This window comes from Phalacrocorax carbo, chromosome Z, assembly GCF_963921805.1.
Source record: "Phalacrocorax carbo chromosome Z, bPhaCar2.1, whole genome shotgun sequence".
NCBI classification, from domain to species: domain Eukaryota; kingdom Metazoa; phylum Chordata; class Aves; order Suliformes; family Phalacrocoracidae; genus Phalacrocorax; species Phalacrocorax carbo.
Window position 1 is genome coordinate 10,723,699 of NC_087548.1, and position 14,861 is coordinate 10,738,559.

General features: G+C 41.0%; 1 protein-coding gene across 8 annotated transcripts in view; it reads left to right on the forward strand.

Moving 5' to 3' along the window:
* CELF4 (CUGBP Elav-like family member 4) overlaps window positions 1-7,420 on the forward strand; it is a 720,771-nt gene extending 713,351 nt beyond the window's left edge. For all 8 annotated transcript variants that reach the window (XM_064438557.1, XM_064438561.1, XM_064438558.1 and 5 more), the window contains exon 13: window positions 5,188-7,420. The gene's annotated coding sequence lies outside the window, so the exon portion shown is untranslated. The remainder of the gene's footprint in view (window positions 1-5,187) is intronic.
* Window positions 7,421-14,861: the final 7,441 nt, after the last annotated feature.

Below are 14,861 nucleotides of genomic sequence, written 5' to 3' on the forward strand. Positions count from 1 at the left end.
CACGCCTCTCAATTTCAGGCCACTGATGAAGCAGTCACTAAGTATCTAACTCCTCTGCTTAGCCAACAAAGAAAGGCATTTGCCTCTGTAGACATCCAGAGGGAAAATTTGTCTGCTCAAGTTTAAGACCTGAAAAAGGGATTGTGTACTTGAAAGCCTTTTTCATCTAACCCACCCAACTGACCTACATATGTTACTATTTATTACAAACCTTGCCTAAACTCTGGTACATCAGCTGTGCGGAGAGGATATGACCCTAGAGACCCTGACAGGGTCTCCTCTCCATTGACTATGTAGATACTATAGACCCCTGCTTTAGAAGGTCGGTTTCATTTGGTGCCTGAAATACAGACCCAAGTTAGGCAGGAGGATGACTACATGTGACCTTCATGTGAAAGTAAATTTTCTGGTTTCTTTTTTTTTTCTTGTTTTTATTGTTCTTTAAGCCTCAGCAAGTCCTAATCCTTCACCTGGACATAAATATGAGGGGGGTGTGGGGGGGGTGGGGTGTCTGTGTGTGGGGGTATGTGTGTCTGTGTGTGGGGGGGGGGGTGTCTGTGTGTGTGTGGGTGTGTGTCTGTGTGTCACATCCACAGTGTCTGAGGGTGTGTGGGGAGGACAGGCAGAAGGACAGCAGTACCCACTCCAAAGCCAGTGGTCACTGGCAGACCACCTGGTCCTTCCTGCTCTACCCATAAGGGAAAACGTTTTCCCAGTCAAGGCTATGTCAGAGAACCTCTCCTAAACTTGAGAGTTGCCTGGGGTTAGCATCCACATATACACACACTGCCCATGGTGCTGCCATCCCTGACACTGCACCCAGTGCCATCACATATTTGAACCCCAGAGAGGAGATGTGTGTTGCTGCCACTTCCCAGGGATAGAGCAGGATATTATTTGTTCCACCAGATCTCTCCCACACCTGCTGCCTCCTTGCTCCACTCAGGGGAGCAAAAACTGTTAGCCCTTTTCCTCGTAAAGCCTAACCTGTGTTACTGGTATGGCTGAGGTAAGGAAAGAGCCAGGTCTTGCTGTGATGGTGCTGCCAGCTGTCCTTGCTCCTCCACCTGCTCTTTTTCTTGTTGTATGACATAGTCAGAAAGCCCTGAGGGGTAAAAGGGATGTTAGAGGCCTTTTCCTCTTCCTCATACACAGCCTGGACTTGTACAGCTGACTCTATTTGTCCTTGTGCAGGGGCACAAGTCACAACAGCTTTACTCTGGGCCATCTTCAAAACCACGGTTTTCTCCCTCTTGACTTGTGAAATATCTGTAGACCCAGATCTTGCATCTGCCTTGGGCCGGTACCACTCTATTGCCTCCACTAAAACTCCAGGAAGATCAGGTTGACACTTCCAGCTCATCAAAGGGCAGGGCACTGGGGCCAGGCCATCAGAAGGAGCCAGCTCCATCCAAGACAGCAGCCAACTGTGGGAAAAAATGTAGAGCTGGAGCCAGTGCTCGGATCAGGGGCTTAGTTCAGCATCACCTCTTGTCAGCTGAGCATAACTGCTGTAGCCAGAAAGCATATTTAAGCTCAGAAAATATATAGAAACAGTAACAAAAAAAAAGCCAGAGAAAGAATTTTCTGTAGCCAGCATGCATGACTTCAGGATAAGAACTGCCAACAATATTCTTGTGACAACCAAATGCAAGGTGAAATTTCAGTCGTGTGCAGTGACTTTTCAGAAATAGGCTGGGAAGAGAGATATGAGTCCTGCCAAGGGGATAGAAAGGCAATACCTGAAGAACAGGGTGCAGAGCTGCTGACTGAGACAAGTGTATCATTGTGTGCAGTGATTTTTGGTGTTTACTGAGGCAAAACTCCATGGGCCAATAAAGAGACATTTACCTTTGTAGGAAACAAACAGGGTGTTTCTGCATACTATAGCAACCAGTCCCTGGCAGTTTCTTTTTCCTTTTTCTTTTTCCTTTTTCTTTTTCTTTTCCCTTTTTCTTTTTCTTTTTCTTCTTCCTTTTCTTTCTTTCCTTATACTTTCCTTCCTTCCTTCCTTCCTTCCTTCCTTCCTTCCTTCCTTCCTTCCTTCCTTCCTTCCTTCCTTCCTTCCTTCCTTCCTTCCTTCCTTCCTTCCTTCCTTCCTTCCTTCCTTCCTTCCTTCCTTCCTTCCTTCCTTCCTTCCTTCCTGCCTTCCTGCCTTCCTGCCTTCCTGCCTTCCTGCCTTCCTGCCTTCCTTCCTTCCTTCCTGCCTTTGCCTTTGCCTTTGCCTTTGCCTTTGCCTTTGCCTTTGCCTTTGCCTTTGCCTTTTTTCTCTCTCTCTTTTCTCTTTCTCTTTCCATTATTTTTTAAATTCAGGCCAGAGCCAAACGTCAAAGGAATAAATGTCCTTCTTTTAATGATGCTGATTTAGGGACCACCGTATCATCTGAGTCCTCCTACAAGTCTGCTTCCCACGTCATACCAGCATTGCTGTGTTTCGGAGCCCGCCGCCCTGTGAACTGCTAAATGGACATGCAGCAACCAGCAGTAGTTGCTTTTCTTTTCCTTTTTCTTTATCTTTTTCTTTTTCTTTTTCTTTCTTTTTTTTTTTTTTTTTTTTTTTTAAATATTCTGAGAAGCCAAAGCAGCTCTTGGTCTATTACTCCCCCATGATTATAAACTTCGGATGTAATTGAATTAGAGCGGTACCTGCTCCAGAGTCCATCCAAGGAAATGGAGAGGCTCCCGGAGGACTTTGGCTAGCCATCAAGTGAAGCCCAGGATGCTGGGGGTGGTGCGGGAAAGGCCGGTGCTAACAAAAGCATTCTGGTTGGCAGCGAATGTATTTATTTTCCAGACTTTGCAAACCGATCTGTGTCTGCGCTCATTCATTCAGTGCATGCTCTCCCCAACAGCCACTGCATAACGTTCTGTTCCTGTTCACTGTTGACTGTGTGTCTACATTTAAGTGTGTGTTTTATGTGTGTGTCTCTAGCTAGGCCTCCTCCATCTAGTTTTTTTCTTCCTTTCTTTCTTTTATTCTTCTTTTCTTTCTTTTTTTTTGTTTAGTTCGTTTGTTTTGCTTTCCTTCTTTTTTCATTTTCTGTAGTTTAATGGCAAGTATTTACATTAGATCTTTTTGACTAATGCTGTGTTTGTAACTTTTTTTAATTATTATTTTTATATATATCTTCTTTCCCCACCTTTCCCTTTTTCCACACTATATATAAATATATATATATAAAAAAAATCTTTTCTTCTTTTGTCATTCAATCAAATTCCAACAAAACCAACCAAGAGCCAGTCAAATCCACAACAGTCTCGCGCTGAGCTAGGAAAAAAGTTCACGTAATGACATGAAAGTGGAGAATACAGTCCCCCAGGCCGTAAGTTCAAATCAACTCAAAGTTGAAAGTGTGACATGATGGCGTCATGTAACAAGCTAAGAATTGGTTGCATGACATGCCGTCAAGTTTCGTGCAGGTGCCGTGATTGAAGCATTTTTCTTGGATGTTGTATCAGTTGATGATTGGCCAGTCATGATCACATGTGCCTTTTTTGACTTTGTGCTGCCACAATTTTTTGCTGTGCTCATTTTCGTTTCGTTTTTGGTGCTTGCAGTGGTTTCTTTATTTGTCGTTTGATTTCTCGTCAGCGTTTTATGCTTCTTTAGATGTCACATAGAAGGAAAAAAAAAAGATGGATTCCTAATTCTTTAGAAAAAATGGGATTGTTATAACTACAGATAATTTGGAAAAAAAAAAAAAAAGAGAGAGAAAAAAATGCGTGGTTAATTTTTTTGCACTGAAAATCTTGTGATTTTATTTTTTTTCCGGAGAATTGGGGGCCTTTTTCAATTGACACATTTTTTTCCCCTTAGGATATTTCAAATCACTCTCTAAAAATTAAAAAAAAAAAACCAACAACAAAAAAAAAAACACAAAAAAAACCAAAACAAAAAAAGAGTAATGATAGTAACAGTAGTTTGAAAACTATAGCAATCCAAAAAAAGCTACCCCAAGAAAAGCCTCATTGTATGTCTTTTCAAGAATTCCTAATTCTAAGGTTCCATATTACAGCAACTCCAGCCAAAATTAATTGCTCAGGGGGAGGGAGGGATTGTTTTGAGTGGGAAAAAAAACCATCCAGATAAAAAACCAAAATGCATCTTTTTGTTTACAACTGAAAAAGGGTCCTTGACGAGTGTTTTTTATTTTTTTATTCTATTATTATTTTTGGTGTTGTAATTGTTTAGACTGCTGTGTACGGTTTGCTGTTTGTTGAACCAACAGTGTGAAAACCTGCCAGCATGGATTGATATTCCGCATGACACTTTTCCACCAGAGTGGACCTTTTGCAGTTTCTAAGTTTCTTGATGTAATAAATCACCGAGTGTATAAGAAGAACCTGCTTGCTAGAAAGAGATAAGAGCTAATCCTTAATGATTAAGCATCCTACTTAAATGTCAAGCCTAGTCGGATCATGATTACATTTTTTTTAAATAACTTTTTTATTTAAGAAATGTTAGCTTTACATTTTTTTTGCAAAAAAAAAGTTTATGCCAACAGTCTTTTTTTTATTTAACCTCCTATAAATTGCCTGTTCAAAGTCCTACTTTCTGACATTCACAAAGGAGTAGATGCTATTGGCAGCTATGTCTCCACAGAAACCTCATACACTGTCATAGATGGCACCCCATTAAAATGTAGAACAATTCTTTCTTGATGCCTTTCACACTACAAAAGCCCACCAAGCAAGATTGTGATCTGGCATTGTAAAGTGGCACTTAAAAATAATAAAAATGCAGCTATCTGCACAAACATAGTGATCTATATTTATGTAGACATGCCTTACTGTTATTTTGATTCATTATTATTATTACTATTAGGAACAATTGTATTTTTCTCTATCATGATCGTGACTACCTTGCTCACTTTGGGTTTGATCCAGTTCTCACTGAAGTCAAGGGGATTCTTTCTGTTGACTTTGAGTGGGAGCACAATCAGAGCCAATGCCTCCAAAAGCAAACACCAAACCAGAAGCCCCATCCTGTCCCAATTGAAGGGAGAAGAAAACACCCATTACTTTCAACAGGAGCAGGATTGGGCCCAAAAGAACAGGCTTGTTTTTAATTTCATTTTTATTTTTTAGGTCTTTTTCCCCCTGTCCCAAATACCACCCACCCCCCCTTTCCCTACTTCCCCCTCCCCTTTTTGATTTAATTTGCAATGATCTTCTTCATTTTTTTAGGGCAGCAGCTGAATGGGCCACATTTAGAAAAAAAAAAAAAAAGTATATATATATTAAAAAAAAACGGGAACTGTTGGATTACACCTTTGACATATCAGCAAATATCAATCAAGCTGAAGACTTCAGACTTATTCTCTCTTTGATTGTTTAGACTGTAACATTTCTTCAAGAAAAGTATCACATCTGCTGACTTCGAAGGACATGCGCTTGAAAACAAACAAACAAACACATAAGTAAAATCAGAACAGGAACAAGATCAACCAGGATTTCTGAAGAGACACTGATATCACCACAGCGGCTTTTCTTCAAACAGGAGATGCAAACCTGGATACTGACAAAGGAGTGCCTGTTTGTCACCAAGGATGCGGTTACCATGTGTGACCCATGGTAACAGTCACTGAGCATCTTTATCTGTCATTCCTTAGCTATATAGGGACCAAAGGACAAAACTTTTTACCGCAGACTTGTAGCTGTATGTAAAATATGGAAGTTCTTTCCTTTTCTCTGAGCTGTTCCTAAAACAGTTTTTGAGAGCGATTATAAGAAATATATAAAAACTAAAAAAAAAATGCTTAAATGCTTTTAAAATGGCAAGATAATAGTTCTTTGATACTTTGGGAGGTTCTTTGGTTATACATTAATTAGAGTCTATGAAGCTTTCATATGGTTTTCTGTATAATACGTAAGGATTGTGCTGTTAAAGGCAGGTAAGATGGATATCTATGAAAAGCAAAAAAGTAAATAAATAAATACATAAATAATTACATTAAAAGGCATAGAGAAAAGAAAGGAAAGATGGTTGATATTAAATGGAAAACAGAAAAGGTTTGTAAATGCTTCTAACTCTCCCCATTTAAAATCCTAATAGTTGTACAGAATTTAAAAAAAGAAAGTTTAAAATACCTATATAATAGAAAAAAATTAGACAACATAAAAAAAACAAAAAAGAAAAAAAAAAAAACAAAAAAACACAAAAAGGCAAAAAAAAATACTACATAGAAGTTAGCGTTAATGCTAAAAACAAAGATGTTGTAGAACTGTAATTTTTGTAGAGTTTAGATTGAGCATAAATTCCTACTCTTTGCCAATTGCTGTTGAATGCTGTTATTTATCAAGGAGAAAAAGGAGATAAATGGACATGTTGGCAGCTTTTTAAACTGCAAACATTCCAGCTATTAAAAAAATAAACAAAACAAAACTCGATTCTGTAGACAATGCAAATGGGAAACAAAACAGCTGTCTTTTTATCAGACGTTAGTTCTAACTTGAACAACAAAACACAGCTAAACGCTTCATGTCTTCATGATCTGCTGTCCGCAAGATTCCCATCATCCTATGCTTCAGTAGCTTCCATATTTGCTCTAGAAACCTTCAGGGCAAGGAATTAGCCTAGAACCTTAATCTTAAAAAAGAAAAAAAAAAAAAAAAGAAAAAAAAAAGAAAAAACCATAAAATAATAAAAAAAAAAACACAACCAAACAATAAAATAAGAAACAATCTCTTGAAGAACTTCTGAAACTGTTTACAAGGAATTTTGAAAAACAGGGGGATGTTTAAAAAAATAAAAGATGCTGGCTCTGATTTTCTGTAAATAAATTTGCATATTTTGTAGGACTTTTAATTGTAATGATAGAGAAAAACAAGGAAAACTATTTAATGAAAGCACGATATTTATCTTTGGTAAATGACTTTAGAGCAGTTAAAAAATAAGACATTGCTTTAAAAATCTGACTCAGAAAAAACAATTAATTATTTAAGAACACATATATTTTAAAGTATATCATATTTATTATAATTTATTTTCACAGTCTTAAAACTTGATTTACATCATTCACACTTGTTTGCATCAATTGACCAGTGTGATAATTGTTTCTGATTCTTTATTTGGTTTTACTCTGTTTTAATATTCTTGCTTGTTTTTCTTAGTATTTTTTATCTTGATCTCAGACTTTCTTCCTTTCTCTTTCTTTTTCTTTTTATTTTATAATTTTATTTTAATTTTAATTCCCTATTGGGCTTGATCTTACAGTCCTTACTCTGTCAGAACTCCCACTGGGACGTAGCGGGTATTTTGCCCAAGTAAGGACAGCCAGACTGAGCCCACGGCTAGGAAGTACAGATGTGTAACGCAGCTGCAGTTCCATACAACTGCTCTTTCACTCTCAATTCCCTAAAACTCCTTGTAATCTTCTGTAATTATTGAATGACGCTTTCCAGCTTAGCCCTAAATAAAGCACAGTTTAAAAAAAAATGCCATGTTCTTTACTTCTTGATGGCTTTCCTTAATGCGTTTGCTTTGAGAACAAAATGAATCTATTTCAACTCTTTCATTAATATACATTGTTTGAGTATCAGAACAAATCCCTTTGTTATATAAAACATATCTCATTGGATTGAGTTAATGACACTTTCATTTAATGTCTGCTTGATATTCCACTGTGGTTTACCTTAAACCTAGTAGGTTAGAAGATCAAATAATGGTACATACAAATCAGAGTCATTGTAGCTCCCATTTGAAGCCTGTTGTTTGATTTCGCACTCATGGTTTTTTCATGCTGATAAGAATAGAGACCAAAGCTCGGGACATCGCTCCTTTTGCTGCTTTGGGACAACTTTGCGGAATTCAGCAGTCTCCGGAGATGAGGTTCAATTTCTTCCTGAGCATCCCTCGCATCTTTTCTCTGAATGATTATATTTTTTCTCCCTGAAATCACTGTACCAGATTAGCTGAGCTGAGGCTGGAGCTGAAATCAGAAATCTGTGCAATTTCTTCCTGATTCTTGCAGCCGCATCTGCATTTGGACAGGTTGCACCAGCTAAATCCATCTCTAAATGGGACTAATGGTGCTTGTCCATAATTTGAACTCCACAGATGGAAAGAGTTCTATTAGTAGAAACTCCTATCATTATTATTATGAGTTACTAATGTCTGTTCCGGGCTAGAGAAACAAATGAAATGCAAATCAGGTGGTGAATACAAAGAGGGAATATGGTCAGTGTTTTCTTCTCGTCTGAAGGTAAAAGCAAATGCAGAAAAGCACATACATGAACCCCATCTCTGCCTTTCAGCAGAGAAGATGCTCTGTAGAGGGCTGAGTAGGCTAAAGTTGTGGGAATTGGCCTCAGATATCACGGAACTAAAAAATGAGGGCTAGATCTCCAGTAAGGAGAGGTTTCTGCTCCAAAGGCTGTTCAGCATCCTGCTCTGAGCTGTGGGGATGAAGAGAACAGAGACACATCCTCTGACCTGGGCCAGTTTGAGAGGGAGGGCTCCTGAAGATCACCCTTTGAGGAAAAAAACCCACAACAAATAGGGAAGGCTGAATTTCCCACAGTGGCCTAGCAAATGTAGCAATAAACTGTATTGCCTGATTCCTTCCACATTTCTCAGGCTGCCTTTCCCACTCTCCCTTGTGACCATCAACCTCCCTACAGCCTTCCCTTCCCTGCCTTGAGGTAGATACTATGTCTCTGCAGTGGATTTGGGACTGTGAGGTACATCCTAATGTGTCTGGAAGGACACGGCCATATGATCTGAGTAAGGTGGGCTGCATCCCTGGGGCATTCAGCTGGGGACACCCCTGGCCACCAAGACACAGTTGGGAGCTGATGGCTGATGATTGTGAGGCAAGATTTCACAGTCTTATTGCAGGTACCTTGCAACACACAGAAGATAAAATATCCAGTGCCGGGGAGAAACCAGCCCCCAAGAGGACGTCAGAAAACTTAACAGAGTTAAGACAGAAAGTTGTCTCTGTGAGCCTTAAAAATATTTGACTTTGCAGAGACCCCATTGGGGTTACTGAATTGGGGAATCTGGCTATGAGAGCCAGCAGGAACAACTAGTGATACAGGAGGTCCTCACCTTTCTCCTGGCACTTCCCCTTGCATTATATCACAAGCTCCAAGAGTGGGTAAGTCTCCAAGTCCAGTCCCCTAGAAGAAGGGAGGCACCACAACTCTGTCAGCCCACTGGAGTTTCACTTACACTGGTGTTCTGGGGAATAAAGCACTGCCATGACCACACTGCTGCCTGAACTAAGTGGTGTTTACTTTCCACGCTCAACTGTCTGGCTATGGTGGAGACAGCGACTAAAATAGGATGGGCTGAGGCACAAATGTAGATATGGCTTTATGGTTGATTTAAACACCCTTCTCTGGGCTGTCCAGACATCCCAGCCCTGTTTTAAGATTCAACTGTTTGTCGTGTGGCGTGTCTATGCTTCTTTCCAAAGAAAGTTCACCCTTTTACATTGGAGGTGCTATAAAGCAAAGAAAGCTTTGCAGTGCTGGCCTGTTTCATTATGGGAATGTATTCTTGGGGCTGGCAAATACCCAAAGAAAAACCCCGGTATGAAACAATGAAAATGAAGAGAGAGGCCCAGCCAATCTGAAAGCCTATAGCTGCCTGTCCACCTGCACCAGGATACAGCAGATCAGGAACACTCTATTGCAGAGGTTCAAAAGCTACTGGCTGTTTGATGCTGACTCCTCTCTTGTTTGTAGCTGCTAAATCACATCACATGAAACTAAAGGTTTATTAAAGGTCAAACATCCATCCTTCATGAGGTCCTCCATGGAACCAGTGTGACTACAGTAAACTGCAATCCCATCCCCATAAATAGCTATACTTGGTACAAGTACAAGGCATGGTTTGCAGGCATTCTTTCTGGAGTCCCATGGAGACACCTCAACCACTAATCACATTTCTGTGTCTCTAAGAAAGCAGTAAATCCCTTCCTGGAGTCACTTTTCCTTATCAGCATTTCCTGAATAGCCACAGAACCACTCCTCCTTTGCACACACAAGAGGAAACAATTCCTCTCCTCACTTCCACCCCATGCCCACTCTGCACAGATGTCCATTACACAACTTTCTTTTATTAAAAAATGATCTGGGCTTTGAAAGAGGCGACAGAGCTCTGCCTGTTTTCTGTGCATGTAACTAACATTGTATACCATTTGGAAATGCCCTTCCAAAGCAAGATGAGGACTTTTCCACCTTGAATATTCCAGTTTCCAACAGCACTTTTCCCCTGGTCCCAAACACACAAGGGCAGCAACCACCCATGAGTCTAGAGGCATGCAAGATGTCGCATTTGTCGTCCCAGGATGAACTGACACATCACAGGTGTTTGGCAGATGGGGAAACACAAATCACTGAGTGGTTCAGCGCAATGTGAAAATGCTGCCCAAGTAGCTTGTGCAAGCTTGTGCACAGCATCACTTGGAGAAAGAAGCTGCTGCTGATGTTGTTTAGGAAGGTCCCTTAGCAAACTTCTTTTGAAACTACCTGGCTTGTTCTACCACTCCAGAGCTAATGAAATAGGAATAGGCTGCAGTCTCAAGTTAGCCAGCTGTGCAATCTGAAAATGCCTTTTAGAATGGCACTGCTGTCCTACTTATTGAGGAAATCAGCCCTTAGAAGATGTTTCAATCCCATAGCTTCCTTCTCACTACAGAAAGCACTCACAATAGAGCAAACACATCTCCAAAAAATATTTGGAAGGTACCAAATCAGAGTCCTTGTGCTCCATTTATTAAGGGAATGAGGTCATTTATCAAGGGAATGAGGTCACTCTGGTGTCTCAGAATCATAGATCCATAGAATAGTTTGGGTTGCAAGGGTCATCTAGTCCAACCCCTGTGCAGGGTGGGCATCTTCAGCTAGAGCAGGTTGGTCAGAGCCCTGTCTCTTTGTACACTTACACTCACCACTGGTATTCTACAAACATTTGTTAGTGCCAACCCAACTTTAAACATTCTGTCATCGCTGCTGAGAAACATGTATAGCACCATTACTGGTAAAAACACAACAGGTTCTGGTGGCAAAAAACACCTTGGTAGGAAACATCCTCTCACCAAGGCATTCATAAACCATCCTGAATTCTGGGTCTCATTCTGGTAAATTCTGGACTTGGCATGGATTATCTCAAGCGAGCACAGACTGGGGAAGGAGGTTCCTTGCACACATACAGGTAAGCATGCCCTTTTCCTGTAAACAGCAGCCTTGTGGTGTGCGGTGCATTCACACGAGATATGATAAACACAGGTTCAGATCCTTCCTCTGTTCAGCTGGAGGTTGGGATTTGTCCCCTGAGACTCACATGATGTCAAAGATGTCCCTGATATACAGTCATAGAGCAGTCCAGGGAGGTATACACAATTCCTCTCATTGATCTGCCTCATTTTGTTTAAAAGGCGGAAAGAATAGAAATGGAAATGGGGAGCAAATGACTCCATAACCTCTCCTAGGAGATCTAGGCTCTTATGAATGTGATGTATGTCCTACAGCATACAGGACACCTCACTGGGAAAAAGGGACACAAGACTCCACTCTTGGTACATCTTAGTCTCCTGCTCAGGGCATTCTCTTGGGGCGTATGCATTGCTGGGCTGCAGCTATTGCCTTCAGCTCTCAGAAAGAAGAGATACGAACAGACAAGGTTGAAGGCAGCTGGTGGTTGGGTGGGTTAACTCTCCCCAGTGGGGAGCTACAGCATGACATCCCAAAAATGGGCACTTCTCAGAGAGACAGAGGCCCTAAACTTCTCCTCACCATTTGAGGCAGGTTAGATCATGTGTTTTACATTTTCCATACACAGCACATAGAATGCAATTGCCTAATTCAGTGTTGCAAGTCCTACCAGATAGCACATCACCCACAAATTAGGCATCACACCTGTGATGTCGCCTTTGTGAGCCCCTCCTCCGGAGGGTGAGACGATTCCACTTCAGTGAGCTACAGAACAGATTCCAAAACTGGAACATTTTTCAGAAAGCACATTGTACACAGATCCTCCTACTGACTCCTACAAGAAAAGATTACCTTCTTTCAGCTAGAACAAAGAGCTATTAAGCAAGACAATGGGCCTAGCAGTATTGGTGAACCATCTGTCATCAAGTGTTAGACATTAGCAATATCTTCTTTTAGCCACACCAATAGAAGCCACCAGCCACTGTTACAATGGCATATAAGCACAGATGAAAAGTGTCAGCTCAATTTTTCCTGTTTTAACTCCTTCCGCTTAGTCTGTTCTATTATTGCTGCTTTCTGGTGCAAACCCAGAGCATGCTGGAGCACATAAATTTCACATAATAATCATTAAACTAACTTTGCGGCACATTTCGTGCAAGTCTACTAGAGTTGTCTCTGGGGAGCAGCCTTGTTTGGTTTGAGGGTAGGCAGCCAGGAGCCTGATGACAAAGAGATACTTGCCCCTCTGGCCTCAACTCTCCCAACCACAAGGGGCAGCCAACCAGAACATCTGCATTAGCGTTCCAGAGCCCAAATGCCAAACACAAACAGGGTCTGAGTCCCTGTCCATACGTCTGCTAGCTGATAAGCAGCAAGCAGCCAAGTTTAGGATATGAGAAGAAATGTGAGATTAGAATGAGACACATAGCAGGCCGGCCCTATGTGTGGGACCAGTTATCAGGCTCCTGTGCCCAGTCTGAGCACCCCACTCAAGAGGTGGTTTGGTGGGTGAATGTCAAAACTCCTGTTCTGATGGTTGGGTTGCACAGAGCAGTCCAAATCAAAACAGGATAAAGAATTAGAGAGCTACCTGGCTTTGCAGATTAAGCTCTGCCATTTAAGCAGGAGTTGTCCTGTATCTGGCTTATTTATTTCTTTCAGTTTCCATCCCAAAAGCCTGATCTTAAAGCTTTACTAAGTAAATATTTTCTCTCCTTGACTACCAAGCTTTTGCAGTGCTGGGAGAGAGTGAGTTTGAGTGAAATAGTGGACATTTAAGGTGTTTTATTTTTCTAGAGGTAGGGAATTCACATAAAGCAACACACTTGCCTGAAAGACTTACAGTCCAGATCCAGTTTAATTGGGGACTGGGGAATTTTTCGTTCCTTGAAAGGGCTAATACCAGCAAATGCCGAATTTTAGGAAGGGTTTTCATCTATCAGACTGAAAGGAGAACTTCCTCCCCACTAACCGCAAATGGTGAAGAAAAGTGTGCAGCTGGGGGCAGCTGGGGTGAGAGGGCAAATGTGGCCTGACTGGGCCTTGCTTTGCCTCTATACCAGACCACTAGTGATAACTACTGACCATCTAGCTAGTCAGTAAGCTTTCCTATGTGAAATCTTTTGTCTGTCCTAGGTCAGACTGCTCGATAGCCCAGCTGCATTTTTGTTGCATTTTTAGCAGAGAAGCCATTAAAAGAGTGAGATCTTACTTCTTGGGGATTAGTCCTCCAGGGCTTGTGCACACAGATTCGCTTTGTCTGTCTCACAGGTGATGGACAGATGGTCATGACCAAGCATTACACCTGGCTGAATTAGGAAACACTTCAGTTCAGTGAGGCTGGAAACCACTAAATCTCAGCTGGGAGGCAGCAATGGAGAAAAGCCAAGTACAGTGGGAAGTAAAACAGATTAGCCATGGTTTGTACTTACGATTTGAAATAGCCTCAGAGAGTGCACACATGTTCAGGTTCTGTGGACAGAGAAATGCTGTAGTTCTTGTGCACCTCTTCCCTGAGCTGAGCAGTAGCAACTTCCAGTCAAGAGGCTTGAGGTTCTTTAAGATAAAGAGACTGTAGGTTTGCAGAAAACAGGTTTCAGGGCTGTCAGTGTGCTTCTCTCCCTGTCCAGAAAAGTTATTTCAAAGACAAAAACTAGTATAGACGCGTTCAATAAAACAAAACTGAAATATGAGTGGGAGGGCCAGTTATCGCTCATTCTCACCTGGCATGAACAGAAACTATATGGAACAGGGACTTTGAGAACTTCAGCCATTTGACTGCATGACTAAACTGTACAAAGTGACTGATGTGGAGGCTGAGCAGGTGTGACAGTGGCATGGATAATCGCACATGTAAAACAGATAACGGAGCGCTTATATGACCTGCCCTGGTCACTGTGAAGTTGCGCAATTTTCATGGTAACTAGAAATACAAATGAAGGAGGCACTCTGCTTCTCAATTTTTTCCAGTGGCTGGTCCTTTGTGAAGCTTCTCCTGGGCTTTTGCAAGTGGTGTTGTCAAAAGCATTCAGCAATGGCCTCTTTCTGCAGCAAAAAATGTAATAGGAACATTTACAACTGCTTTTATTGAACACCTTACAAAAGTCAACTAGAAACTGCAATTTCTTTCCAATGTAAAGGTCATTTAGCATTGGATACAGGTACTTTAGTGTGTCAAAAAAGCCAGAATATCCTGTCCCAACATGCCCATCTTTTACCCAAGAAAAATCATGATTGGTGTGACAAGTTGTAATGGACAAACAACCATGCTCTGCCATTCTTCTGTGTAGAAAAACCCTTTAGACCCTTACTTTATCAGGTCTAAAGTCATTGCTTTGGCAATAAGACCAACACAAACCTCTGCATTTTTCTTCCAGCAGTTAAATTATTTATGAGCTTTGAAAATAATCCCACTTTGTCTCCTAAGCCTAGTTTTGCATATATACATGTCTTTTTCCATGTTGACCCCTGTGAATTCTTCAGCTAAAATATGCATTCATTAGAAAAACATTTCAGGGTATTTTTTTCTCTCCTCTTTATCTACTATTTTGAATATGTTGTAAACTTGATTAATGTTGCCTTCTAATCTCTTTTTTTCTAGAGAGAACACCTGGAGCTCTTTTAACCTGCCTCAAATAAAAAGTAAAACTCAAAAGCCAAACAACCCAAGTTGCAATATCATACCTTCACAACCATTT